The following is a 26,229-nucleotide window of genomic DNA, read 5'->3' as shown; positions in this document are numbered from 1 at the left end:
CTGTGTACATACATTACATTACTGATCCTGAGTTACATCCTGTATTATGTCCCAGAGCTGCACTCACTATTCTGCTGGTGCAGTCACTGTGTACATACATTACATTACTGATCCTGAGTTACATCCTGTATTATACCCCAGAGCTGCACTCACTATTCTGCTGGTGCAGTCACTGTGTACATACATTACTGATCCTGAGTTACATCCTGTACTATACTCCAGAGCTGCACTCACTATTCTGCTGGTGCAGTCACTGTGCACATACATTACTGATCAAGAGTTACATCCTGTATTATACTCCAGAGCTGCACTCACTATTCTGCTGGTGCAGTCACTGTGTACATACATTACATTATTGATCCTGAGTTACTTCCTGTATTATACCCCAGAGCTGCACTCACTATTCTGCTGGTGCAGTCACTGTGTACATACATTACTGATCAAGAGTTACATCCTGTATTATACTCCAGAGCTGCACTCACTATTCTGCTGGTGCAGTCACTGTGTACATACATTACTGATCAAGAGTTACATCCTGTATTATACTCCAGAGCAGCACTCACTATACTGCTGGTGCAGTCACTGTGTACAAACATTACATTACTGATCCTGAGTTACATCCTGTATTATACTCCAGAGCTGCACTCACTATTCTGCTGGTGCAGTCACTATACATACATTACATTACTGATCCTGAGTTACATCCTGTATTATACTCCAGAGCTGCACTCACTATTCTGCTGGTGCAGTCACTGTGTACATACATTACATTACTGATCCTGAGTTACATCCTGTATTATACCCCAGAGCTGCACTCACTATTCTGCTGGTGCAGTCACTGTGTACATACATTACTGATCCTGAGTTACATCCTGTATTATACTCCAGAGCTGCACTCACTATTCTGCTGGTGCAGTCACTGTACATACATTACATTACTGATCCTGAGTTACTTCCTGTATTATACCCCAGAGCTGCACTCACTATACTGCTGGTGCAGTCACTGTGTACATACATTACTGATCCTGAGTTACATCCTGTATTATACTCCAGAGCAGCACTCACTATTCTGCTGGTGCAGTCACTGTGTACATACATTACATTACTGATCCTGAGTAACATCCTGTATTATACCCCAGAGCTGCACTCACTATTCTGCTGGTGCAGTCTCTGTGTACATACATTACATTACTGATCCTGAGTAACATCCTGTATTATACCCCAGAGCTGCACTCACTATTCTGCTGGTGCAGTCACTGTGTACATATATTACATTACTGACCCTGAGTTACATCCTGTATTATACCCCAGAGCTGCACTCACTATTCTGCTGGTGCAGTCTCTGTGTACATACATTACATTACTGATCCTGAGTTACATCCTGTATTATACCCCAGATCTGCAGTCACTATTCTGCTGGTGCAGTCACTGTGTACATACATTACATTACTGATCCTGAGTTACATCCTGTATTATACCCCAGAAGCTGCACTCACTATTCTGCTGGTGCAGTCACTGTGTACATACATTACTGATCCTGAGTTACATCCTGTATTATACTCCAGAGCTGCACTCACTATTCTGCTGGTGCAGTCTCTGTGTACATACATTACATTACTGATCCTGAGTTACCCCTGTATTATACCCCAGAGCTGCACTCACTATTCTGCTGGTGCAGTCACTGTGTACATACATTAAATTACTGATCCTGAGTTACATCCTGTATTATACTCCAGAGCTGCACTCACTATTCTGCTGGTACAGTCACTGTGTACATACATTACATTACTGATCCTGAGTTACATCCTGTATTATACTCCAGAGCTGCACTCACTATTCTGCTGGTGCAGTCACTGTGTACATACATTACATTATTGATCCTGAGTTACATTCTGTATTATACCCCAGAGCTGCACTCACTATTCTGCTGGTTCTGTCACTGTGTACATACATTACATTGCTGATCCTGAGTTACCTCCTGTATTATATTCCAGAGCTGCACTCACTATTCTGCTGGTGCAGTCACTGTGTACATACATTACATTACTGATCCTGAGTTACATCCTGTATTATGTCCCAGAGCTGCACTCACTATTCTGCTGGTGCAGTCACTGTGTACATACATTACATTACTGATCCTGAGTTACATCCTGTATTATACCCCAGAGCTGCACTCACTATTCTGCTGGTGCAGTCACTGTGTACATACATTACTGATCCTGAGTTACATCCTGTATTATACTCCAGAGCTGCACTCACTATTCTGCTGGTGCAGTCACTGTGTACATACATTACTGATCAAGAGTTACATCCTGTATTATACTCCAGAGCTGCACTCACTATTCTGCTGGTGCAGTCACTGTGTACATACATTACATTATTGATCCTGAGTTACTTCCTGTATTATACCCCAGAGCTGCACTCACTATTCTGCTGGTGCAGTCACTGTGTACATACATTACATTACTGATCCTGAGTTACATCCTGTATTATACTCCAGAGCAGCACTCACTATACTGCTGGTGCAGTCACTGTGTACAAACATTACATTACTGATCCTGAGTTACCTCCTGTATTATATTCCAGAGCTGCACTCACTATTCTACTGGTGCAGTCACTGTGTACATACATTACATTACTGATCCTGAGTTACATCCTGTATTATGTCCCAGAGCTGCACTCACTATTCTGCTGGTGCAGTCACTGTGTACATACATTACATTACTGATCCCGAGTTACATCCTGTATTATACCCCAGAGCTGCACTCACTATTCTGCTGGTGCAGTCACTGTGTACATACATTACTGATCCTGAGTTACATCCTGTATATACTCCAGAGCTGCACTCACTATTCTGCTGGTGCAGTCACTGTGTACATACATTACTGATCAAGAGTTACATCCTGTATTATACTCCAGAGCTGCACTCACTATTCTGCTGGTGCAGTCACTGTGTACATACATTACATTATTGATCCTGAGTTACTTCCTGTATTATACCCCAGAGCTGCACTCACTATTCTGCTGGTGCAGTCACTGTGCACATACATTACTGATCAAGAGTTACATCCTGTATTATACTCCAGAGCTGCACTCACTATTCTGCTGGTGCAGTCACTGTGTACATACATTACTGATCAAGAGTTACATCCTGTATTATACTCCAGAGCTGCACTCACTATTCTGCTGGTGCAGTCACTGTGTACATACATTACATTATTGATCCTGAGTTACTTCCTGTATTATACCCCAGAGCTGCACTCACTATTCTGCTGGTGCAGTCACTGTGTACATACATTACATTACTGATCCTGAGTTACATCCTGTATTATACTCCAGAGCAGCACTCACTATACTGCTGGTGCAGTCACTGTGTACAAACATTACATTACTGATCCTGAGTTACATCCTGTATTATACTCCAGAGCTGCACTCACTATTCTGCTGGTGCAGTCACTGTACATACATTACATTACTGATCCTGAGTTACATCCTGTATTATACTCCAGAGCTGCACTCACTATTCTGCTGGTGCAGTCACTGTGTACATACATTACTGATCCTGAGTTACATCCTGTATTATACCCCAGAGCTGCACTCACTATTCTGCTGGTGCAGTCACTGTGTACATACATTACTGATGCTGAGTTACATCCTGTATTATACTCCAGAGTTGCACTCACTATTCTGCTGGTGCAGTCACTGTACATACATTACATTACTGATCCTGAGTTACTTCCTGTATTATACCCCAGAGCTGCACTCTCTATACTGCTGGTGCAGTCACTGTGTACATACATTACTGATCCTGAGTTACATCCTGTTTTATACTCCAGAGCAGCACTCACTATTCTGCTGGTGCAGTCACTGTGTACATACCTTACATTACTGATCCTGAGTAACATCCTGTATTATACCCCAGAGCTGCACTCACTATTCTGCTGGTGCAGTCTCTGTGTACATACATTACATTACTGATCCTGAGTAACATCCTGTATTATACCCCAGAGCTGCACTCACTATTCTGCTGGTGCAGTCACTGTGTACATATATTACATTACTGATCCTGAGTTACATCCTGTATTATACCCCAGAGCTGCACTCACTATTCTGCTGGTGCAGTCTCTGTGTACATACATTACATTACTGATCCTGAGTTACATCCTGTATTATACCCCAGATCTGCACTCACTATTCTGCTGGTGCAGTCACTGTGTACATACATTACTGATCCTGCGTTACATCCTGTATTATACCCCAAAAGCTGCACTCACTATTCTGCTGGTGCAGTCACTGTGTACATACATTACATTACTGATCCTGAGTTACATCCTGTATTATACTCCAGAGCTGCACTCACTATTCTGCTGGTGCAGTCTCTGTGTACATACATTACATTACTGATCCTGAGTTACCCCTGTATTATACCCCAGAGCTGCACTCACTATTTTGCTGGTGCAGTCACTGTGTACATACATTACATTACTGATCCTGAGTTACATCCTGTATTATACTCCAGAGCTGCACTCACTATTCTGCTGGTACAGTCACTGTGTACATACATTACATTACTGATCCTGAGTTACATCCTGTATTATACTCCAGAGCTGCACTCACTATTCTGCTGGTGCAGTCACTGTGTACATACATTACATTATTGATCCTGAGTTACATTCTGTATTATACCCCAGAGCTGCACTCACTATTCTGCTGGTTCTGTCACTGTGTACATACATTACATTACTGATCCTGAGTTACATCCTGTATTATGTCCCAGAGCTGCACTCACTATTCTGCTGGTGCAGTCACTGTGTACATACATTACATTACTGATCCTGAGTTACATCCTGTATTATACCCCAGAGCTGCACTCACTATTCTGCTGGTGCAGTCACTGTGTACATACATTACTGATCCTGAGTTACATCCTGTACTATACTCCAGAGCTGCACTCACTATTCTGCTGGTGCAGTCACTGTGTACATACATTACATTATTGATCCTGAGTTACTTCCTGTATTATACCCCAGAGCTGCACTCACTATTCTGCTGGTGCAGTCACTGTGTACATACATTACATTATTGATCCTGAGTTACTTCCTGTATTATACCCCAGAGCTGCACTCACTATTCTGCTGGTGCAGTCACTGTGTACATACATTACTTTACTGATCCTGAGTTACATCCTGTATTATACCCCAGAGCTGCACTCACTATTCTGCTGGTGCAGTCACTGTGTACATACATTACATTACTGATCCTGAGTTACATCCTGTATTATACCCCAGAGCTGCACTCACTATTCTGCTGGTGCAGTCACTGTGTACATACATTACTGATCCTGAGTTACATCCTGTATTATACTCCAGAGCTGCACTCACTATTCTGCTGGTGCAGTCACTGTGTACATACATTACATTATTGATCCTGAGTTACTTCCTGTATTATACCCCAGAGCTGCACTCACTATTCTGCTGGTGCAGTCACTGTGTACATACATTACATTACTGATCCTGAGTTACATCCTGTATTATACCCCAGAGCTGCACTCACTATTCTGCTGGTGCAGTCACTGTGTACATACATTACTGATCCTGAGTTACATCCTGTATTATACTCCAGAGCTGCACTCACTATTCTGCTGGTGCAGTCACTGTGTACATACATTACATTACTGATCCTGAGTTACTTCCTGTATTATACCCCTGAGCTCCACTCACTATACTGCTGGTGCAGTCACTGTGTACATACATTACATTACTGATCCTGAGTTACATCCTGTATTATACTCCAGAGCAGCACTCACTATTCTGCTGGTGCAGTCACTGTGCACATACATTACATTACTGATCCTGAGTTATCTCCTGTATTATACTCCAGAGCTGCACTCACTATTCTGCTGGTGCAGTCACTGTGTACATACATTACATTACTGATCCTGAGTAACATCCTGTATTATACCCCAGAGCTGCACTCACTATTCTGCTGGTGCAGTCTCTGTGTACATACATTACATTACTGATCCTGCGTTACATCCTGTATTATACTCCAGAGCTGCACTCACTATTCTGCTGGTACAGTCACTGTGTACATACATTACATTATTGATCCTGAGTTACATTCTGTATTATACCCCAGAGCTGCACTCACTATTCTGCTGGTTCTGTCACTGTGTACATACATTACATTACTGATCCTGAGTTACATCCTGTATTATCCTCCAGAGCTGCACTCACTATTCTGCTGGTGCAGTCACTGTGTACATACATTACTGATCCTGAGTTACATCCTGTATTATACCCCAGAGCTGCACTCACTATTCTGCTGGTGCAGTCACTGTGTACATACATTACATTACTGATCCTGAGTTACAGTTAGGGCCAGAAATATTTGGACAGTGACACAATTTTCGCGAGTTGGGCTCTGCATGCCACCACATTGGATTTGAAATGAAACCTCTACAACAGAATTCAAGTGCAGATTGTAACGTTTAATTTGAAGGGTTGAACAAAAATTTCTGATAGAAAATGTAGGAATTGTACACATTTCTTTACAAACACTCCACATTTTAAGAGGTCAAAAGTAATTGGACAAATAAACATAACCCAAACAAAATATTTTTATTTTCAATATTTTGTTGCAAATCCTTTGGAGGCAATCACTGCCTTAAGTCTGGAACCCATGGACATCACCAAACGCTGGGTTTCCTCCTTCTTAATGCTTTGCCAGGCCTTTACAGCCGCAGCCTTCAGGTCTTGCTTGTTTGTGGGTCTTTCCGTCTTAAGTCTGGATTTGAGCAAGTGAAATGCATGCTCAATTGGGTTTAGATCTGGAGATTGACTTGGCCATTGCAGAATGTTCCACTTTTTGGCACTCATGAACTCCTGGGTAGCTTTGGCTGTATGCTTGGGGTCATTGTCCATCTGTACTATGAAGCGCCGTCCAATCAACTTTGCAGCATTTGGCTGAATCTGGGCTGAAAGTATCTCCCGGTCCACTTCAGAATTCATCCGGCTACTCTTGTCTGCTCTTATGTCATCAATAAACACAAGTGACCCAGTGCCATTGAAAGCCATGCATGCCCATGCCATCACGTTGCCTCCACCATGTTTTACAGAGGGTGTGGTGTGCCTTGGATCATGTGCCGTTCCCTTTTTTCTTCCCATCATTCTGGTACAGGTTGATCTTTGTCTCATCTGTCCATAGAATACTTTTCCAGAACTGAGCTGGCTTCTTGAGGTGTTTTTCTGTCTATTTTTGGTATTGATGAATGGTTTGCATCTAGATGTGAACCCTTTGTATTTACTGTCATGGAGTTTTCTCTTTACTGTTGACTTAGAGACAGATACACCTACTTCACTGAGAGTGTTCTGGACTTCAGTTGATGTTGTGAACGGGTTCTTCTTCACCAAATTAAGTATGCGGCGATCATCCACCACTGTTGTCATCCGTGGACGCCCAGGCCTTTTTGAGTTCCCAAGCTCACCAGTCAATTCCTTTTTTCTCAGAATGTACCCAACTGTTGATTTTGCTACTCCAAGCATGTCTGCTATCTCTCTGATGGATTTTTTCTTTTTTTTCAGCCTCAGGATGTTCTGCTTCACCTCAATTGAGAGTTCCTTTGACCGCATGTTGTCTGCTCACAGCAACAGCTTCCAAATGCAAAACCACACACCTGGAATCCACCCCTGACCTTTTAACTACTTCATTGATTACAGGTTAACGAGGGAGACGCCTTCAGAGTTAATTGCAGCCCTTAGAGTCCATTGTCCAATTACTTTTGGTCCCTTGAAAAAGAGGACGCTATGCATTACAGAGCTATGATTCCTAAACCCTTTCTCCGATTTGGATGTGGAAACTATCATATTGCAGCTGGGAGTGTGCACTTTCAGCCCATATTATATATATAAATGTATTTCTGAACATGTTTTTGTAAACAGCTAAAATAACAAAACTTGTGTCACTGTCCAAATAATTCTGGCCCTAACTGTACATCCTGTATTTTACTCCAGAGCTGCACTCACTATTCTGCTGGTGCAGTCACTGTGTACATACATTACATTACTGATCCTGAGTTACCTCCTGTATTATACTCCGGAGCAGCACTCATATACTGTGTCTTTATTGTACATATCAGATTCTGCAGATATATGAGATGTAACCCTAAAGCCATTTCTCATTCTACAAGTAGTAATGTCGCCTCGTTGTCACTTAGGGTTTTAGAAAGTTACGAAGAAGCAGCAAACGATGACGAGTTGAGGATTTTCCGAGGTGTCGGAGTTGCAGATGACGTGCGTTGGTCTTCTGCTTGTATCACTACATCTCCACCATATACCATAACTCCCCCAGCACCTTCTTGTCTTTTTACGTAGCTCTGCCATGATGACGGTGGTGGGATCGGCGTCACACGCCAGGTTTAATACGTTTCTAATGTCTGGCAGCGATTACGCCTCGGTTTGGAGGCAGGAGCCGACTTGTGCGCCTCAGACGAGCGTTCAAAGATGTGAAGATTCGGGACATCCTCAGATTAAGGATTTATGGAAATGATGGGAAAAATCTGGAGATTCGTCAGTTCTTGAAGATCTCAGAAATGTCTCATTATGACATCTCTGGTGCCTGCGACGATCCCGGGGTCACGACTACTAACGATCGTTTCTAAGCACTGTGTGATACTGAGCGGCTGCATCTAAGCCTGTGAAGTACAATACTATCTGCTCAACTGATGTATCTAATCGTATGTGTGATACTGTCTGTTGAGCTATGTATCTAATTATATAATGTAGTTTTGTGAGCTAAACTTTTGTATCTAAGCCTGTCCTATACGACACAATGCGTCGGATTTCTGTATGTGAGCCTATATTATGTGTGGCACCATCTCCTAAACCACTGCATCTAATCCTCTCCTGTGTGATACTGACTGCTGAGCCGTGTATCTAATCCGCTTCTGTGTGATACTGTCTGCTGAGCCGTGTATCTAATCCTTTCCTGTGTGATACTGTCTGCTGAGCCGTGTATCTAATCCTATCCTGTGTGATACTGTCTGCTGAGCTGTGTATCTAATCCTCTCCTGTGTGATACTGTCTGCTGAGCCGTGTATCTAATCCTATCCTGTGTGATACTAACTGCTGAGCCGTATATCTAATCCTCTCCTGTGTGATACTGTCTGCTGAGCCGTGTATCTAATCCTATCCTGTGTGATACTAACTGCTGAGCCGTATATCTAATCCTATCCTGTGTGATACTGACTGCTGAGCCGTGTATCTAATCCTCTCGTGTGATACTATCTGCTGAGCCGTGTATCTAATCCTCTCCTGTGTGATACTGTCTGCTGAGCCGTGTATCTAATCCTATCCTGTGTGATACTGACTGCTGAGCCGTGTATCTAATCCTATCCTGTGTGATAATGTCTGCTGAGCCGTGTATCTAATCCTCTCCTGTGTGATACTGACTGCTGAGCGGTGTATCTAATCCTCTCCTGTGTGATAATGTCTGCTGAATCGTGTATCTAATCCTATCCTGTGTGATACTGTCTGCTGAGCCGTGTATCTAATCCTCTCCTGTGTGATACTGTCTGCTGAGCCGTGTATCTAATCCTCTCCTGTGTGATACTGACTGCTGAGCCGTGTATCTAATCCTCTCCTGTGTGATACTGTCTGCTGAGACGTGTATCTAATCCTATCCTGTGTGATACTGTCTGCTGAGCCGTGTATCTAATCCTCTCCTGTGTGATACTGTCTGCTGAGCCGTGTATCTAATCCCATCCTGTGTGATGCTGACTGCTGAGCCGTGCATCTAATCCTCTCCTGTGTGATACTGTCTACTGAGCCGTGTATCTAATCCTATCCTGTGTGATACTGTCTGCTGAGCCGTGTATCTAATCCTCTCCTGTGTGATACTGTCTACTGAGCCGTGTATCTAATCCTATCCTGTGTGATACTGTCTGCTGAGCCGTGTATCTAATCGTCTCCTGTGTGATGCTGACTGCTGAGCCGTGTATCTAATCCTATCCTGTGTGATACTGACTGCTGAGCCGTGTATCTAATCCTATCCTGTGTGATAATGTCTGCTGAGCCGTGTATCTAATCCTCTCCTATGTGATACTGACTGCTGAGCCGTGTATCTAATCCTCTCCTGTGTGATAATGTCTGCTGAATCGTGTATCTAATCCTATCCTGTGTGATACTGTCTGCTGAGCCGTGTATCTAATCCTCTCCTGTGTGATACTGTCTGCTGAGCCGTGTATCTCATCCTATCCTGTGTGATACTGTCTGCTGAGCTGTGTATCTAATCCTCTCCTGTGTGATAATTTCTGCTGAGCCGTGTATCTAATCCTATCCTTTGTGATACTATCTGCTGAGCCGTGTATCTAATCCTATCCTGTGTGATACTGTCTGCTGAGCCGTGTATCTAATCCTCTCCTGTGTGATACTGTCTGCTGAGCCGTGTATCTAATCCTATCCTGTGTGATACTAACTGCTGAGCCGTATATCTAATCCTATCCTGTGTGATACTGACTGCTGAGCCGTGTATCTAATCCTATCCTGTGTGATAATGTCTGCTGAGCGGTGTATCTAATCCTCTCCTGTGTGATAATGTCTGCTGAGCTGTGTATCTAATCCTCTCCTGTGTGATACTGTCTGCTGAGCCGTGTATCCAATCGTCTCCTGTGTGATGCTGACTCCTGAGCCGTGTATCTAATCCTCTCCTGTGTGATACTGTCTGCTGAGCCGTGTATCTAATCCTCTCCTGTGTGATACTGACTGCTGAGCCGTGTATCTAATCCTCTCCTGTGTGATACTGTCTGCTGAGACGTGTATCTAATCCTATCCTGTGTGATACTGTCTGCTGAGCCGTGTATCTAATCCTCTCCTGTGTGATACTGTCTGCTGAGCCGTGTATCTAATCCCATCCTGTGTGATGCTGACTGCTGAGCCGTGCATCTAATCCTCTCCTGTGTGATACTGTCTACTGAGCCGTGTATCTAATCCTATCCTGTGTGATACTGTCTGCTGAGCCGTGTATATAATCCTCTCCTGTGTGATACTGTCTACTGAGCCGTGTATCTAATCCTATCCTGTGTGATACTGTCTGCTGAGCCGTGTATCTAATCGTCTCCTGTGTGATGCTGACTGCTGAGCCGTGTATCTAATCCTATCCTGTGTGATACTGACTGCTGAGCTGTGTATCTAATCCTCCCCTGTGTGATACTGACTGCTGAGCCGTGTATCTAATCCTATCCTGTGTGATACTGTCTGCTGAGCCGTGTATCTTATCCTCTCCTGTGTGATACTGACTGCTGAGCCGTGTATCTAATCCCGTCCTGTGTGATACTGTCTGCTGAGCCGTGTATCTAATCCCGTCCTGTGTGATACTGTCTGCTGAGCCGTGTATCTAATCCTATCCTGTGTGATACTGTCTGCTGAGCAGTGTATCTAATCCTATCATATAGTGGTCACCAGTGGCTGCAGATCAGTTCTGCAGGTTGTGGGATACTGGACACAGGTTTCTGTGGATTCTCCAGTATAAGGTGCAGCAGTGAATGACAGCGCTCGGTGAGGCCACTAGGGGGCGCTGCTCCATTTCTCAGGATGACACCCAGCATTATGCCACACAGGTCACGCCGCTCCTCCATCTATTTGCTGATGATGAAAACGGAGGTATCACTCATGCGCTGCTGATGGAGAATTGTTGGTGAAAGAAAATGCTTTTATTTGAACAGGTTTAAAAGTCAAAGCTTTTCGAGGTCACACAGGCCCCCTTCATCATGAGTGATACCTCCGTTTTCATCTTTATATCGTGGTCGCAGCTGTTATGTGCCCGCTCCGTGTTGCCATTCAGCAACCTAACAAGGTGAGTGTGTCTCCCCTTTTCCTGACACCCCCTTGTCACTGGATAAGACCCTATCGTGCTCTTTTCTTTCCCAGTTTCTCCCTTCCGTTATTTGCTGAGGAGGCAGGAGGTGGATTTCACACTAAGGCCGGAGTCGCACTAAACGTATAAAAAGATGGTTCCAATTTTCACTGCAGAGAACCGGACGAGTGTAATGCGAGTGTCCTGCGTTGTACAATCCGCTTTTTCACACCTAGCATTTCATTTACATACGACTGCAATACAATTTTAGCAGGAGCTTTTACATAGAGCAATTCTCTGTGATTCACACGTAGTGATAGATGAGAGAATAAAAGCCGCTAATCCATCTGCCGTGTACTGTAAAATCATAGCAGGACCAGACAGGATAAAAGAGATGGATTACATACAGTAAATATATATAGAAAATATAGATATACAGAAGTCAGTCACATATAATCAGTGCTGCTTACTGTACATGCATTATTAAAAGATTGACTTTTTGAAGAAAAAAATGGCGTGGGCTCTTGCGTAATTTTGTTAACCAGCAGAGAGAAAGCGAACAGCTGGGGGCAGATTTTTATAGCCTGGGAAGGGGTTAATACCCCTGGAGCTTCCCATGCTATTAATATCAGCTCACAGCTGTATAATTAGCCCTTTACTGGCTTTTAAAATGGGGGACCCCCTCAAAAATTGCGTAAGGTCCCCCTATAATTCATAACCAGAAAAGGCAAGGCAGACAGCTGCGGGCTGATGTTAATAGCCTAGTAAGGGGCCATGGATACTGCCCCCCTCTATAAGATGTGCCAGTCCTGGCACTTGGCCTCGCTCTTCCCACTTGCCCCGTTGAAGTAACAAGTGGGGTAATAGTTGGGGTGGGATTGATGTCACCTTTGTATTGTCAGGTGACTTCAAGCCCAGATGTTAGTAATGGAGAGGTGCCCCCATTAGTAACCTCATAGTTACATTGTATGAAAACGCAGACACCCATAATAAAGTCCTTTAAATGATAGAATGACACAGACTCCTTTAATAAATCTTAATTAAACCGTACATAAACAATATTCCTCACATTTCCGCAGAGAAGATGATAATCCATTTGTCCCACGACGGGTCTAGCTCTGCTACATCTAGATGGCTGGCCACATGGTTGCATGGTGCAACAATACAGCCTGTCATCTAGGAGAGACACTGAGCAGCGTCTGCTATCGCTGCCCAGTTTCTCGTGGTGAACAACTTTATGCTCACGGTGCCGTCAGTAAGGTCCTGAGACTTCACAGGCAATGAACTCGCTTCACCTATCTGATGTCAGCACGAGCACAATGGGAACACTTCTTTCCGTGCTCGCACTGATATCAGGTGACGTGAGTTCATTGGCTGTGAACTCGCAGGACTAGAAATGGTTGCATCATACAACCAGCCATCTAGATGTAGCAGAGCTAGACCTGTCGTGGGACAAATGGATTATCATCATCTCTGCGGAAATGTGAAGAATATTGTTGTTTGTGATTTTAAATTCTTTTGCAGGAGACAATAGCGTCTCTGGAATAGGCAATGCAGTAAATGTGGTTTAATTAAGATTTATTAAAAGGAGTCTGTGTCATTATTTCAATTAACTGACTTTTTTCTGGGCATCTGTGCTTTTAGAAAATGACTATGGGGTTAGTCATGGGGGTATCTTATTGACGACTCTCCAGCACTAGCCTCAGGGCTTGTTGTCATCTGACAATAAAAAGGTGACATCAATCCCCCCAACCATCACCCCACTTGCCACCGCTGCAGGGCAAGAGGGAAGAGCGAGGCTAGATGTCAGAATTGGTGCATCTTAGAGATGCGCCTTTTCTGGGGGCGGCTCAGAGCTGAGGTGTTTAGCCTGGGGACAGTATCCATGACTTCATCCTAGGATATTAATATCAGCCCACAGCTGTCTGATTAGCCTTTGCTGGTTATTAATTATAGGGGGACCCTACATCTTATTTTTGTTGTCCCCCATTTTAGTAGCCAGTAAAGGCTAATTATACAGTTGTGAGCTGACAGTAATAGCCTGGAAGCTCCATGGGTATTACCCCCTTCTCAGGCTATAAATATTTGCCCCCAGCCGCTAGCTTTTCCTCTGCTGGTTAAGAAAATTATGTGGGAACCCACACCATTTTCTTCAGAAAAATAATCAATTAACAATTAAATACATATACAGTAATTTGCACACACACTCTACCTAATTGTATATGTCACTGACATCTATATATCTATTTTATGTGTATACACTGTATGTAATCCATCTATTCTATCCTGTCGGTTCCTGCTGTAATTTTACTGTACGCGGCTGCTAAGTTGCTAGCTTTTATTCTATTATATATCAGTGACAACTATTTATCCATCAATTCTATGTGTATATATGTATTCTAACCTGTCACTCTGTGATTTTACTGTACGTGGCTGCTAAATTGCCAGCTTTTATTCTATTATATATCAGTGACAACTATTTATCCATCTATTCTATGTGTATACAGGTAGTCCTCGACTTACATCATTGATCCGTTCTTACGCAGCGTTGTAAACCAAATTTCGATGTAAGTCGGACCATACATTCATACAGTACTGTACCATAATAACAGTACAGTACTGCAAACACTTAGCCTATCCAAACACCTATCCTAACACATAATTAGGGTGTTATGGCATGCAGGAGACTCGTTTTCCTCGTGTAACCGGGTACAGTGTACAGTACTGGACTCTATTCTTCCGATGCTGCACGTAGTTGCATGTAGTTCGACTTACGACGCAAAACCGTGTAAGTCGGAATGAGGCGTCGTATAAAGCGTTGTAACCATGAAACGATGTAACTCGAGACCGTTGTAACCCGAGGACTAACTGTATATCTATTCTAACCTGTCACTCTGTGATTTTACTGTACGTGGCTGCTAAATTGCCGGCTTTTATTCTATTATATATCAGTGACAACTATCTATGAATATGAATTCCTGGCTTCTCAAAGGAGATCGGTGCGTAAAAATCTGACAGCACTCGCATGGTCCGAGTGCTGTGTGATTTTTTTCTCGCACCCATAGGCTAGCATTGGAGAGTCTCGGCCAAGTCTCGGTGCCAATCGCAGCATGCTGCAATTTTGCACGCATGCCGAAAACAGCTGAGAAAATAAACGCTGATGTGAGCTGCCTCATAGATTAACACTGGGCCGAACGCTTTTTGCTTTCACATTCCAATAATTCTTGTGAAGCACCTGACAGGATAATAAACCTCTCGAATGTGGTTTTGATTTAAAAAGAGAATACACAGTAGTTTGACAATAAATGGCTTCACCCAACCACTAACCACGAGTGGAGGAAAAGTTTTGGTGTTATCATTCATATTCTCTGAAAAAAGGTCAAGAAAGAAAAAATTCTGCCGGGGTATGTAAACTTTTGAGCACAACTATATAACCTCATAAAGTGACAATGGCCAGAATTGTACAAATCGGCCTGGTCATTAAGGTGCATCCCACCCTCGGGGGTAAAGGGGTTAATAATAGACATATCCACTAAGCCGCTGGACAGATGCAGTGATTATTCCTGTTGCCGTCTCTTTAAGCGCTTTCAAACAAGGATGTCTGAACAATTATTCTAACTTTCCCTCGTCAGGAAAACAATGTTACCGGAGTCGTCGATAGGATTTTCTAATTAACCAATGCCGTTATTTATAGTAACAGTATTGAGTGATGAATCAATGGTAATTAGAGCAGCGGCATGTATTGTGGGCTCGGCTGGCGGCATTATCGGATCGTGCTTTCCAGAAAATGAATACAACGAGGTACGTCGTGTCACAAATTCATCGGAATCTGGCAGAAATAATTGCAGCCAAATCCTTCTTTAGCTGTGCCGTTTTTATGTCATTGTCAGCCTCCTGCGTTTATTTTAATGACAATACGAGTTTGCGCTGCCTCTGTGAGCGACACAAGAGAGCGCCGGCCATACAGCCCGCGAACAAGATGCCCATTATGTCCCGGCCTGCGCTGCACTGATCCACTTGATAGGGGTCTTTGAATCCCTTCCCGCCGCACATAGCGCGGGCCTGCTTGCCCCTGAATAGAAGCCTCCGCTGTCTCACAGGGGCGCACCTAATTAGATATAAATACATTTAACCCGTCCAGCTGCGCAGTGTCCCCGCTCGCATTCATGTCGCCCCGCTCTCAGGGAGCGGGATCGCTGACGGCCTCCTCCGACTTATGTTACCGTGTTCACAGATTAGCACCTAGCAAACAACAACACGGAGCGCAGGTTGTACGCCGGCAAGGCAATCCCTGAGAGTGAGCGGGGCCTCGAGAGCCCCATCAATGGGCCGCGCTCTGGCAGGAGGATTAGCGAGGTCTAATGGCAGTTTTCTATTTCTCTCGCCCCCCACCCCGGCGGCTGCCCCCGCAGGGGCTTTTTCAATGACGGGATTGAAAACCCCTCTGTAAGAAGCACAGATTCAATTACATTCCTGGTTGGAAAGCAGGAAGGAATGCAAGGGCCGCAAATCTGGCCACAATCTTACCAGGGGTTTAGGTGTTTGTCATGAGGAGCAATTGTTATGTAGGGTCTTCTGGAGTGGACGAGGGGGTACGCGGCACCAGAGCAGGAGGCCATCCAAAGTCACGGCATATTCTACAAGATTTCCTCCGTTTATGGTCTCTAAATTGTGTGGTCTGGGGATCTGTGCTGAGAATTGGAATATAATGGGGGGATAACGAGTCTTCGATTTGTGACATTAGCGCAAATATCGGTGCACTAACGAAGTCACCAACTTGCCCGTAAGAAGGCGAGACCCCCCAGAAGAGTTGGCTCATCCTCTTATTACTCCACAACATTTCTTACTTTCAGAGGCATTCAGCAAGAAAGTCACTAGCCACATTCTATGCAAAGAAATCTTAGAAGCCCCCTCAGATGCCGGTGTAAAGATAATTACCCCAGTGGCAAAAAACACAATTGAAAAAATACATTATGGGCAGGGATCAATTAGGTAGAAACCCCCATAGAAAAATAACCTAAAATATAAATATAACTTGTATTAAAATGAATTACACCCAGAACATTAAAAATAAAGAAAACAGTCTCAAAAAGATTAAAAAGAGAGTACTTGATGCTAAGGATGACAAGGACCAAATGGCTCCAAAAAAAGAGGGAAGGACAGGTAAAAGACTAATGAGCCCTAACGAACCCTAATCTGCACCTACCCAACCACGGAGGTTGTCACCCTAGAAATACAAGATGGCGCCGCGCTCACGATGAATAGTCCTATACACCCTAATACACACTTACACTAAAAATAATAAAGTGCAGGAAAGATAACATATCAGACGGTCAATCTGCAAAAGGTAAATATAAGACTCCATTAAGGACAAACCAAATAACTCAATAGGTCAAAAAAGTGCAATGAAATTGCAGGAAAAATGCTTACTAAGCGCCATGGAAAACTTCTATGGTTCCAAGTGTTCGCGATCCTATGTCCCGACGTGTTTCCGCCCCCCGGTATTCTCAGGGTTCATCAGGAGACTACCTTGACTAGGAAACCAGACAAAGAAGGGGACATGCTGGCAATGTGGCATCCGCCTCGTATGGCCGTAATAAGGGAAGGTAGTGTGTGCCATAATAAAGTACTAATGCTACAGCGGCCAACTTATACAGTACATATTTTTATTATTGTTATAGCGCCATTTATTCCATGGCGCTTTATATGTGAGGAGGGGTATACATAATAAAAAACAAGTACAATAATCTAAATCAATACAATTCACGACAGGTCCAGGAGGAGAGAGGACCCTGCCCACGAAGGCTCACAATCTACAAGGGATGGGTGAGGATACAGGAGGAGTGAGGACCCTGCCCGCGAGGGCTCACAATCTACAAGGGATGGGTGAGGATACAGGAGGAGTGAGGACCCTGCCCGCGAGGGCTCACAATCTACAAGGGATGGGGGAGGATACAGGAGGAGAGAGGACCCTGCCCGCGAGGGCTCACAATCTACAAGGGATGGGGGAGGATACAGGAGGAGAGAGGACCCTGCCCGCGAGGGCTCACAATCTACAAGGGATGGGTGAGAATACAGGAGGAGAGAGGAGCCCTGCCCACAAAGGCTCACAATCTACAAGGGATGGGTGAGGATACAGTAGGAGAGAGGACCCTGCCCGCGAGGGCTCACAGTCTACAAGGGATGGGTGAGGATACAGGAGGAGAGAGGATCCTGCCCGCGAGGGCTCACAATCTACAAGGGATGGGTGAGGATACATGAGGAGAGAGGACCCTGCCCGCGAGGGCTCACAATCTACAAGGGATGGCTGAGAATACAGGAGGAGAGAGGACCCTGCCCGCGAGGGCTCACAATCTACAAGGGATGGGTGAGGATACATGAGGAGAGAGGACCCTGCCCGCGAGGGCTCACAATCTACAAGGGATGGGTGAGAATACAGGAGGAGAGAGGACCCTGCCCACGAAGGCTCACAATCTACAAGGGATGGGTGAGGATACAGGAGGAGAGAGGATCCTGCCCGCGAGGGCTCACAATCTACAAGGGATGGGTGAGGATACATGAGGAGAGAGGACCCTGCCCGCGAGGGCTCACAATCTACAAGGGATGGCTGAGAATACAGGAGGAGAGAGGACCCTGCCCACGAAGGCTCACAATCTACAAGGGATGGGTGAGGATACAGGAGGAGTGAGGACCCTGCCCGCGAGGGCTCACAATCTACAAGGGATGGGTGAGGATACATGAGGAGAGATGACCCTGCCCGCGAGGGCTCACAATCTACAAGGGATGGGTGAGAATACAGGAGGAGAGAGGACCCTGCCCACGAAGGCTCACAATCTACAAGGGATGGGTGAGGATACAGTAGGAGAGAGGACCCTGCCCGCGAGGGCTCACAGTCTACAAGGGATGGGTGAGGATACAGGAGGAGAGAGGATCCTGCCCGCGAGGGCTCACAATCTACAAGGGATGGGTGAGGATACAGTAGGTGAGGATAGAGCTGGTCGTGCAGCGGTTTGGTTGATCGGTGGTTACTGCAGGTTGTAGGCTTGTCGGAAGAGGTGGGTCTTCAGGTTCTTTTTGAAGGTTTCGATGGTAGGTGAGAGTCTGATATGTTGTGGTAGAGGGTTCCAGAGTAGGGGTGATACGCGAGAGAAATCTTGTATGCGATTGTGGGAAGAGGAGATAAGAGGGGAGTAGAGAAGGAGATCTTGTGAGGATCGGAGGTTGCGTGCAGGAAAGTACCGGGAGACGAGGTCACAGATGTGTGGAGGAGACAGGTTGTGGATGGCTTTGTATGTCATGGTTAGGGTTTTGTACTGGAGTCTCTGGGCAATGGGGAGCCAGTGAAGGGATTGACAGAGGGGAGAGGCCGGGGTATAGCGGGGGGACAGGTGGATTAGTCGGGCAGCAGAGTTCAAGATAGATTGGAGGGGCGCGAGAGTGTTAGAGGGGAGGCCACAGAGCAGGAGGTTGCAGTAGTCAAGACGGGAGATGATGAGGGCATGGACTAGGGTTTTTGTAGATTCTTGGTTGAGGTCGGGAGGGGGTGGAAAGGGCTTGGATATGTGGTTTGAAGGAGAGATCAGAGTCAAGGATTACCCCATGGCAGCGAGCTTGTGGGACTGGGGAGAGTGGGCAGCCATTTACTTTCACGGATAGGTTGTATAGAAGAGTCGAGTGAGATGGGGGATCAATCTCCCTCTTTGTAAAGTATCGTCTGGCTGCCCCCTTATAATGTATGCTCCTAGCAACCCTGTATCAAGAAGTAATGTCCTCAGTGGGTAGTGATAATGTTGTGAGCTTCCCTTAATAAGAACGCACTCCTTCTGTGCCCCTTATAAAGTAATCATTTTTGAAGTGTCACTTATCAAGTATTATTGTCCTGAGAGCTCCTTATAAAGTAATAATGCCCTCTGTGGACCCCAATACAAGCCACTGGTTGGAGACCCCTGTAATTACGTATTCATAATTGCTGGAGGCTGACGGATAGCAGAGCCCCCCACTGTGCACGGTGCCAGGTCATCAGACTAAGCCCCCTATAACATCTGTCCTGAGAACGTTTTCTGATGTGATGATGAAGCTTTATTCACATTAGACTGGACCGGCCCTTTAATGCGACCTGACGTTTAGTCTTGACTTTGGGTTGGAGCAGCAGGAGTTTCCTCATTCTTTTGCCTTTCTGCTGGAAGGCGGCATTTTCAAGTTTAGCCCCAGTTCAGCCGCCTGCTCGTGTTTTAACCCGTTTGTCATATTTACAGTTTATTTGTAAGCTTCAGGAATGTGCAGTAATGAGAGGGACAGTGCGTCTCCGGAGCAGGTACCTGTCAACATTCAATGCCGAGGGTTCGAAGCGCCCCAGTACAGTGTAATGTAGGGGGGCAATGGCGCTCAATCAATATATGAGAAGGCAGGCGCCTCCGTGAGGACAAGGACAGAGAGAAGAAACTCTGCTGCTTTCAGGATCCTGGGCGTTAGCCGTGACCTTTCCCAAAATAACCCACCGAAAATGAAGCCCCGGGGGCTGACAGATGCACCGTGGCAGGAGCTGCTGGGGCGAGTTCTGGAGAACGCCTGATTCTTGCCTGGGTCACAGGGACTGAAGTCTCTGTCCTCAGATAATCACTTTCTAAATGATGAGCATTCAATTCAGGCGGCAAAATGAGCCCAGACCACCATCATGCCAATGTCCTTCTTTATACACTACCTCTCCTACAAAGATGGGAAGCAAACCTCCCGCTCTGCACAGCCATGGGACACAAACTTTACATCATGATGCGTCATTATTAGGAGACATTATCCTTAGCAAAGGTTGGGGTCTGACAACTACCACTTCATGCCACAGAAAAGTAGGTGTCAGATACTTAAGGCCTGGGTGTACTGGGCCCGTCGTACGATTGTGCCGATGGTTTTCACATCACCAATAAGATGACTGATAAGAGATAATTTATAAAACCCGCACAGGAAAAAAAGTAACTTGTAGAAAGGGAACCGATGTTTAGGTCCCGGTTACACTACAGGCTCGTTACTGTGCAGAATCGGGGCTCGTCCCAGCAGCCTATATGGGGGTCCGCAGCTCAGTAAAAGGTGTCACAGTGAAGGAGTTGAGTCGGTGGGCTTCTCAGGTGCCTGCCCCTATAAATAAGGCAAACAAAGCCTGGCGACAGACAAATCTGCTCTCCAGAAAGATTAGTTACAATGAACATGGCCTCAAGGCAAATTACTTTCAGGTGACAAGTTATAGAGGTGCAAGAAGCTGCGAAAATTAAAAGCGCTGAGTCTACATCAATCAGTGTCAGACTGGCATGCCAAGGGCCCACCGGTGACATGGACTCTGGGGGCCACTGAGAAGCTACATGCAAATGTGGCACCCCTAGGGGTATTTGCCACAAAAATAGTTACTGACAGTAAATGCAAATACTAAAATAGCAAGACTGCACTACCACCTCCGGCCAGAAGGGGGAGCTCCAGAGACTCCCCTTGATCCATTCTGGTCTGAGAGAAGAACTGGCAGTTGGGCCAAGGAGCTGATAGTGAGAGGTCATACAGTTGAATCTCTAACAGCCCTGTGACTGTTACCAGGCCTAAATCACCGGCCTGAGGAGAAGAGGGATAGAGAAAAAGGACATTGTGAGAACCGGGTAGCATTAATCACTACCCAGAACAGGCGCAAAGACGGATACCGGATCCGTGGCTGTATTCATTACATATAATACAGCAACCGGAAAAACGTGAGGTGATATCAGCTTCACTATGGTCGGACGCAGCAACAGACACAGAGTTCAGCGGTACTCCTGGAGGGGGTAAGCCGATAAAAGGACTCGGGTTGCCCGTCGAACCAGGACCCGGAGGGGACAGATTGGGCCAGCAGCCAGTTCACATACAGCAGCAGGGCCACACAGATATTGCGTACAATAAGAGGCGAAGACCCCGGCAGGGTCAAAGTAACTCAGAGTTCCCATACAGACTCCGGTGACAGGACTGGTTGTAAATCCTTTTTTGTTAAAGTAAACTGGTTAAACGTTTCAGTGCCTCAGTCTTTCATTTGGACAATAGCCATCTATCCAGGATTGGGATCATCACCGCTGGGAGAACCTGCTGCTGATCAAGTAAGTGCCTGTCCCCTCACGATACCCCTTACACTGTGCATTGCCTGAGGCCACAGCACCGGGTCAAGCCACCCGTGACACCCCCCTCAAGAGACAGACCTCATTGGTGCGGTGCTGGGTACCCCGGTCTCTTGGGTGTCACAATTGGCGTCACGAACAGGATCTAGCCAGCCCGTATACCGGGTATTGTGTGCCGTGATTGGAGCCCAAAACTGTGAAAACTTGGATGAAAAATCTTGAAAATTGACTTTATTAAAGAAAAATCCATTCTCCATTGAAAACTATTGAAAGTGACTTTTCCCCATTGGTTATAATGGAGTAAAGATGGCCGCCATCCCCTGAGGTAATCACCTCATAACCGTTAGGCACGAGACTGTTAATTGAGCTACGCCATCACCTGAGCCCCAGTCTAACTGAAAAACTTCAGAATCCGCCATTACAGAGCGCGGTGGGTGGGAGCAGCAGGGGGCGTGTCATTGTGGGCGGCACCAAGCTGAGCGCTCTGACATCAGAGCAAGGGGAAAATCGATCCTGCTGCACAGCGGAACGAATCTACACTATCCCGACGGAAGCGGAGGACCGGAAGGGTCCGGATTAACTAAGGGGGCACAGTATGTCGCAGCACGGAGACGCCGCAGCACCCGGCGACGCTAATGCAGCTGAAAGACAGAGTGTCGATAGAGAGTCCGGTAGCGCAGCGGTGCAAGGAGTGGCACCCATCATGCCGGTGCTGATGCCATTTACCCCGGGTGGCCCATGGCTTCCAATGTATGAAGGTGAGCCTAATACCCTTGACGATTTCAGAGAAAAGATGCTGGCCCATTTTGACATGTTCCCTGTGGGTGAAGTTCAGCGTGTTAGTCTCCTGATGATGCAGTTAAGTGGCCATGCTAAGCGAGAAGTCACAGCATGGGCAGCTGATCTAAAAGGCACTGTTGAACGCATATTTGCTGGATTAAAAGCTACATTTGAAACCACTGCCAGCAGCAAAGCTAAAGTACGATTCTTTAATTGCAAACAAAAAGTTAATGAGGGCGTGAGAGACTTTGCCTTAAACCTGCAGGAAGCCCTTAAATCACTTACACTGGCTGAACCCATTTTTAACACCGGAGCGGATAAACTGCTAAGAGATCAATTTATTGAGGGACTCTACACCCCTTCTCACCGGGGGCATGTGAGCATGCTTGTTTTTAAGAACCCTGAATTGACATTTGCCCAATTAAAGGAGAGCGTTATACGTCTCCAGCTGGCAGAGGCACCTCGGGATCAGGATCCTGCGCAACCCATGGCAGAGGCACCTCAACAACAGGGAGTGCCAGTGACATCAGCTATGTCTGGGGCCATTGCTAAGCCCCTGGGGCCCAGTACTAATGAGGCTCTTCAACAAAAGCTTGACTCTTTAACTGATGTTGTTGCTTCAATGGCTAAAACCATGCAGGAGATGAGAGGACCCAAGATGGAGTTGTCAAACCGTAGAGAAGGTGTTCCATGGATGAGACCCCGGAGATACCCGACATGGAGAGGACGACCCCGCGACCGCTACCAACCGGATGGACAGCCCATTTGCCGCCGTTGCCAGCAGCCAGGCCACTTTGCACGAGATTGTGATTTAAACGGGAATCCCCTGGGAATGCGGGCCGCTTCGCAGGAATGAACTTTCAAGGCCCAACACCCTGGCACGACAGGTACATCGGAGGACGACCCATTATCCCTATCGTGCTGGACGGAATGCCCCTCAACGCTTTGCTGGACACAGGTTCCCAGATTTCATCTATACCGTATATCCTTTATAAGAGGTACTGGGCTGATGCAGATATTGATAAAGGGCCCTCTGATGTTGAACTAGATATATGGGCCAGTAATGGTAAGTTGGTACCGAAACTAGGATTCAGGGAGATGACCATAAAGATTGGTAAAGTAGAATTGAAGAAACAGGGTATAATTGTTGTTGATGTTGACCGGCGGAACTGTGAACCAACTGTATTGATAGGAATGAATGTGTTAGAGAACTGCTTTTCCGAAGTCATTTCTGTCTTACAGCAAATTGCTGAAACTGCCCAATCCTGCCAGCAGAGAGTTCTCCGGAGGGAAATAAAAGTATTGATGTTAAGGCAACAGGTAGAAGTTGCAGGTGGAGAAATCGGCAGTGTGAGGGTAAGTGATCCAACATCTATTGTAATCCCACCAAAAACAGAAATGCTGGTATGGTGTAGAGCAGCCATTGGTACTAAGGGACGAGATTATCAAGCCTTAATAGAACCAGTGTACACCGACAGCAGGCCCACTATACTCACAGCACGAGGGATAGTCGAGGTACACCGGGGACGAGTGCCGGTACGACTTTTGAACTGTGGAGAGGAAGAGGTCACTTTGCCAAGGTATGCTACAATGGCAAAGCTATATACTGTTGACAACAATGCCATCACAACCATTGAGCCCTTAGAACGAACCTGTCAGGTGGAAGGCAATGGCTCAGATGGAGAAATGGAGGATTGGTGCCAACAGCTACACGTGGGCATAAATTCAACACCTACCCATCAAAAACAAGGGGTGTATAGGCTAGTGACGGAATATGAACAAGTCTTCAGTAAACACCCATTGGACTTCGGACGGATAGAAGAGGTAGAACACACAATCCCCACCAGTGACCATCCCCCAATAAAAGAAAGATATAGACCCATACCGCCCGCTCACTATCAATGTGCAAAAGATATGCTGAGGGAGATGAAACAGGCCGGGGTAATAAGAGACAGCTGTAGCCCCTGGGCGGCCCCTCTAGTGATTGTCAAAAAAAAGGACGGAACCATGAGAATGTGCGTAGACTACCGGAAGATTAATAACATCACCCATAAAGACGCCTACCCCTTGCCTAGGATAGAAGAGTCCTTAACTGCTTTGAAATCTGCTAATTATTTTTCCACCTTAGACTTAACAAGCGGGTATTGGCAAGTCCCTGTGGCTGAGAGAGATAAGGAAAAGACTGCATTCACCACACCAATGGGTCTATGTGAATTTAATCGCATGCCGTTCGGACTCTGCAACGCATCCGGTACCTTCCAGCGGCTGATGGAATGCTGCCTCGGACACAAGAACTTCGAGACCGTCCTCCTGTACCTAGATGATGTGATCGTCTACTCAAAGACTTACGAACAACACTTAATAAACCTGGCAGAAGTGTTCGAAGCCTTATCCAGGTATGGCATGAAAGTCAAGCCATCCAAATGTCACCTTCTCAAGCCAAAGGTACAGTACCTGGGACACATCGTGAGTTCGGAGGGAGTAGCACCAGATCCCGAGAAAATAAGCGCCATAAGGGATTGGCCAAGACCTACCAGCGCAAAAGAAGTGAGACAATTCCTCGGATTGGTGGGTTACTATCGCAGATTTATAAAAGGATTTACCAAGTTGGCAGCACCCTTGCAAGACACCTTGGTAGGGCAGACGAAGAAACCTTCAAACCGAAACCCTCCTTTTCAGTGGAACGACGAAAGGGAAGACTCCTTTGAACAACTAAAGAAGGCACTAACCGGAGAAGAGGTTCTGGCATACCCAGATTACCATCAACCTTTCATCCTCTACACCGATGCCAGTAATGTGGGACTAGGAGCGGTGCTGTCACAAAAGCAAGAAGGTCGGGAGAAAGTCATCGCCTTTGCAAGTAGAAAGCTCCGGCCTACTGAAAGAAATTCAGAAAATTACAGCTCCTTCAAATTGGAACTACTGGCAGTAGTTTGGGCTGTGACTGAACGTTTCAAACACTATCTGGCCGCTGCAGAATTTATTGTCTATACTGACAACAATCCGTTGACCCACCTGGACACAGCCAAATTAGGTGCGTTAGAACAGCGATGGATAGCCCGGTTATCTAATTACAACTTCAAGATCAAGTATCGAGCAGGTCGCAAGAATGGAAATGCCGATGCCCTATCCCGGATGCCACACTTGAGAGATGTAGAAGAAGAAATGGGGGAGCTTGAAGAAATTGAACTACCAGCCTTCCATCATCCCAAGGCAAAACATCATCAGTCAAGTACCTATCAGAAACAACAAGAGGTGAATTTAAATCCGTTAGCACACCACAGATGGGCTGACACCCAAGACAGCAATCCGGCTGTGAAGTTGGTGAAGGAACTGTTAACTGAGCAAAGTGCATATCCCGATGAGGATGCCCCAGAAGAGACGCATCAACTCTGGAAAGAGAGAGGCAAAATGTTCCTGTATCAAGGGAAGCTCTGTAGAAGGTACACCAATCCGAAAACACATGAATTGGTTTGGC

This window comes from Ranitomeya imitator, chromosome 7 (assembly GCF_032444005.1).
Source record: "Ranitomeya imitator isolate aRanImi1 chromosome 7, aRanImi1.pri, whole genome shotgun sequence".
In the NCBI taxonomy this organism is placed as follows: Eukaryota; Metazoa; Chordata; class Amphibia; order Anura; family Dendrobatidae; genus Ranitomeya; species Ranitomeya imitator.
The sequence above is the reverse complement of the archived record's forward strand: the minus strand, read 5'-3'. Positions refer to the sequence as shown.